This window comes from Zingiber officinale, chromosome 1A, assembly GCF_018446385.1.
Source record: "Zingiber officinale cultivar Zhangliang chromosome 1A, Zo_v1.1, whole genome shotgun sequence".
In the NCBI taxonomy this organism is placed as follows: Eukaryota; Viridiplantae; Streptophyta; class Magnoliopsida; order Zingiberales; family Zingiberaceae; genus Zingiber; species Zingiber officinale.
Genome location: NC_055987.1, coordinates 36,053,171 through 36,058,261, shown reverse-complemented (window position 1 = coordinate 36,058,261; position 5,091 = coordinate 36,053,171). Strand labels below are relative to the sequence as shown.

Sequence of the window (5,091 nt, the reverse complement as noted above, 5' to 3'; positions counted from 1 at the left end):
TAATAAACTTTTAGTGAAGTGTCTCAAGGCTTCCATTCATCAGTCACCACACACCCATCACACATCTCCTTGTCACCTTCCTTCACTATAGCTGTAAAATATCGAAAAAAAATAATGAATAATGATGAGGGAATTTTTTGAAATTTTTTGAAATTTTTCTGGAATTTTTCGGAGCTCGTATAGACGAGTTAATGGGGATAAAAACGAGGTCCGGGAAAGCCTGTTTGTGCTACCCCATTTAAGCGAGGAAAAGTTTTATTTCTTTTCCTTTTTCTTTTTCTCTTTAATTTCTTTCTCCTCCTGATTTTTATCCCGCGGCATCGAAGCCTAACTCCTTTCTCCGCCCGTTCCTTTTCTCCTTCTTCCTCGCGCCGGTTTCCTCTCCCAAACCCGATCTTCTCCTCATCTCTCTCGCGTGCACACACTCTCCCCTCTGCCGCCGGCGACGAGAGCCGCCTCTCCTCTACTCTGCACAGAGTCGACGTCGGACGGAAGTGCCGCCGATCTTCCTTGTGTGCCCTAGCGCCGCGGCTTCCTCTGCCCTAGCCTGACCGATCCCCCTTCTCCTCTTCCGAGCGCCGGCAGCCGGCCAAGCTCCTTTGCCCTAGCGTCGACAGTCGAGCCCTCTTCGTCGGGAGACCATGTGTCAAGTCGTGCCCTAGTCTCCAGCCGACGTCTCCTCGCGAGTAGTCCGAGTCCCTTCCACCTATGACCACTACAAGAGCTAGCCCACTAGTGTCGAGTTTCCTCTCGCACCTTTGCCAAGATTCCACCAGCCAACCTCACTGTGACCAAGCACTGTCACCGGATCCTTATCACCTCCGACCAGTGGAGAGGAAGAGCAACTAGTTGAGGGTTGTGGAGCAACAAATACGGCTGAGAGGTATAGGTATCGTGTCTTGTGGATTTGGAATTTTATGCGCTGTGGATTTCTTTTTGATCCAGCAACTCACTTTGGGTTCGGACAGGGCAAGGAATTCCAGCCTAGTCTTTCCCTCTGTTAAATCTCCGGTAGAGAGGAAGAACTTGGCACCGTTGCAGGTAAGACATTTATGGGTACTTGGATTGATTGGGGATGCTGACATAGAGAGTAATAGATCCTTGCTGTGTCGGCAATAGACCGTTGGTAGCAATATTCTTTGGGAAGCAACCTTTGGCAGCAACTTCTCCGACAGTGAGTTATCGACTGAGGCATTCAACTCAGGTGAGTTTTGGTTTGAGCTTATTCTTGGGGATGATTTGGTCAAATAGATAAATTAAATTGTTGAATGAGGTTTGAGTTGTTTTAATTGGGAATTTTGAATAATGTGGAAACTCCAAGGTTTGAGTAGACTTGTGGATGTAGTGAAGAGGACTGTTGTAGATAGTTATCCAAATTATATTGTCTTGGGGGTTTGACACGATGTAGAAGAACTCAGTTTATTTTGTTGTTCTTAAGGATTTTTATTTAGCTATTCATTTGAGTTGTAGCTAAATAAAAATGTATATATGTTGGTGACACAGGACCTTGACACGAGACGAGCATCTCGACGTCAGATTTGGACTAGATTTGGATATCTCTTATTGGAGGCGGGTACTTTGACTTATGTCTTTTGATATGCATAATAAAGTGTTTAACATATAGCAATGATTGTGTTTTCCATTTGTTTCGGTTGATCACTACATGATCTATTACATGTTGCTTGTTTACGTATTATGCACTGCATGTTATTATTTATCTGATCATATATGCTTTAGGTAGTGACCCAACCACATGATACATTATGTTCAGGACATAGGGTTTATTTGATACCCTATCTGTCTGTGTACCTTCCATTTGATTCATTATCTTGTGGTACACATTTTATATTTATGTATGGAGCATGCTATGCTATTCGTGATATTGCCATGTTTAGTGTCATGCATCATCTTGCATGATTGCATGCTGTGCGATTGTCTGCTCCATTATTGTGAGCACATCGCCAGTTACATGTATCTGTACACACCACCACTCATGGGTTAGTGGTATATCAGACAGGTGTGTGGCAGTTCTGCGCTGGCAGACAGTTCCGCTCTGTTTGGCTCCGTTGGTTTAGTGTAGCAGCGTTGTAGTCGGCAGGCAGTTGGACTTTGTTTGGCTCCGTTGGTCCGCTCATGGGTAGTGTGACTCAGCGTGGTAGCCGGCAGAGAGTCCTCCCCGTCATCATGTACCGGGAGATGAGAGCATATCGCTCCCCCATTTATGATTTGGGGTAGGAGTATGTATGTACTCCGACAGCATCCTGTCCACTTGGTCACTAATCAGGGGCAGTGATGTCAGAGTGCATGGTTGTCACAGCTCTACCCACTCGGACTCACCATTGTGTGTGAGATGGCTGACTGGCGTCAGGGGTGACCATGTCATTGGCATCATATGCATGATGCATTTATTGTTTGTGTTTGTTGCATTTACTTGCTGCATTTATTTAGATGCATATGATTGACATGCATACAGGGTTATGACACTCTCGGTCTGACGACCCAGATATCTTTTTACCTTGATCCTGGTTAGTACAGTTTTCTCCTATTTCTGTTCCAGTTATATTTATCCTTCTCGTATTCAGGAGACTGTACGCATGATTAGTGTTGTCTGTTATTTACTTTATTTTGCATATCAGTTGTACCTGCTGAGTATTGGAATCACCCCACCTCCATTGTTGATATATTTTCAGGTTGAGGCTGTCCGGAGCAGTTCCAGTCGCTAGTCCCCATTGCACGTAGTGCTAGTCCCCTGCAGCCACAAGACTGTTTACTTATCTTTTGATTTTATATTTTAGATTATGTTTTGATCTTGTATTGTTTAGATACTTGGAGCTTATATGGATTATATTTGTCGATGGATTTTGGTATGATTTGATTTTGTTCTACTACATGCCTGCCTGGACGGCAGAAGAGGTGAGTTTATCGGATTTGAGCTTTACGAGTGTAGTTGAGTAGGGTTGTTTTCAAGTCATCTTATTACTGCTTTGTTTGTTTCTATTAAACTGCGTGGTGATTGTTTTATTTTTGTTATTATTTCAACCGCATGTGGCTGAGGTATATAGTGCTTGTAGAAAAGTTTCAGATTGTCCGCCGTACAGGGGAGATGCTGCCGAAATTTTCTCGGACAGTGACTCCTTCAGGGCGTGACAATAGCTTCCCTTTTCCTTTATCTGTAGTAAGAGGAAATGCAACTATAAGCGGATGCTTAGTAAGCGCTGTCTAACTCACAAAAACTCAATGTGCATATATATATCTATAACAGAACTAAAAACTGAATGCTAAAAGAAAATCTGAAACTGAAATGCTTAAACTACACAACGAAGAGATCTAAAACTGCATGTTAAAGTATTAATAACCAAAGGTCTAACAGCATGGTAAACACACCAGCCGTTCTTACTAAAGAGTTCAACAGGAAATCAAAGCTTCATGTCTAAATTAGCTACTAAAGATCCAACTGAACACTCCCAAAACTAAATCTTCTCATGCCCATTTCATAGCACAAATCGAAGCTAAACAGTAAGCTCCAGAGGGGACTGTTCGTGCCCCTTTCGTAGCGCAAATCAAACTAAAACTTGTCGGAATTTAAAACCTATGTATAGCTGTTTCGTTTATTCAAAACTTATACTTTTATACTTCAAAATAATAATAATTATCCTCTTGGGCCCAGGCGTAGTACCAAAGCACGCTCCCTAATAGAAACTGGGGTGGCGAGCCACCAGTCCTACGAGGGTGAAGACCTTGGTCTTAGCATGGCCAAGACCTCGGAATCGGTCACCTGGATTTGTTTAATGGCAACCTCAGAAGTTGGGTACTAGCCTCTTCAAGTAAAATACTTGTTATCTGTTAATACTTCTCATATAAAATGTCTCGGCATCTCTTCAAGCACTTGGCTTGCTGGGGATCCAAATTCTGGAAATTCAGAATCCTATAAAAACCTTAATCTTGTTTTACTTACAACTACCCATAAGCCTCTAAAATATCTAATAGGCACCTAACCATTCTACTGCATACTCATTCAGATGGTTGTTCCCACACATTGCAGTAAGGAAAAATCTAAAACTGAGATGGTACATATATATATATGCCATTTCTGTTCATCGCATTTACCACGAAATGAAAACTACATGCTCAAAAGAAAAAACTAAACCATTTCATGTTCACTACCTGGCAACCAAATCCGAAACCTGCAAGGCTCAAAATGATCCGATCGTGCCCATTAAGGTAACAACAAATAGAAATCTAAACATGAAACGCTAATTATAAGGGCTGAAGAATCTAAACTACATGCCTAATCTATACAAATCCCTTTTTATTTTATTTTTGAGATTCATGGCAGCATACTTCGAAAATCAACTTCTTTACAGCGTGCTTCGAAAATCAAGAAGAAACAAATATCCGAAAGCTACTCCTACTGCAGGTGAGAAGCACATACCGAATTTCCTTGACTCACAACCAAGATCAACTTCTAGGGTTTCGGAGAAGCTCGAAATTTTCAGCGACTCCTTGCGTCTACGCACTCTCCTCGACGAGGTGATCGTGAAGGTGTGTAAAGCCCTCGGAATGGGTCCTTGGCCGGCCGTCGGAGACGAAGCCCTAGCTCCCTTTTTTTTTCCTTCGCCCAAGCAGGGGACGCCGCGCGCAGTCGGGAGGAGGAAGGGTTTAGGTTACGAGAGAATAAAACTCCCTTCCTCTCTTAACTTATCCCTCTTTATACCTAGGGTATTTCTGTTATCTATTACCACGTAAATTTATTTTTGCCCTCTATTTGATCAGCACGGCCATGCTGGGTTCTTGGTCATCCAAAACTATTTAGGGCTTTACTTAACTAGAGGTCCCCGGTTCGAACCTCAGCCCGACCTCTTTTTGCCTCACTTTGTTTCTTTTGGTAAAATACCAAACGAACTACGAAAATTGCATAAAAATATTCTAAAAATTTCTAAAAATCTCTAGAATATTTCTAAAGTATTTATAAATATTCATAAGTAATATTAGGACTCGTAATGAGGAAATTTGGGTTATTACAATTCTCCATACCTTATAAAAAGTTCATCCTCAAACTTAGAATAATTTGGATATCTCTATCTGACACTG

At 42.0% G+C, this 5,091-nt stretch overlaps 1 long non-coding RNA gene across 1 annotated transcript; it reads left to right on the top strand.

The window, feature by feature from the left end:
* Nucleotides 1-320: 320 nt before the first annotated feature.
* LOC122002223 lies at nucleotides 321-1,205 on the top strand. The gene is made up of 3 exons (XR_006117622.1): nucleotides 321-883; nucleotides 969-1,041; nucleotides 1,120-1,205. It is a non-coding gene; the product is annotated as an uncharacterized LOC122002223 (long non-coding RNA).
* The last annotated feature ends 3,886 nt before the right edge of the window (nucleotides 1,206-5,091 follow it).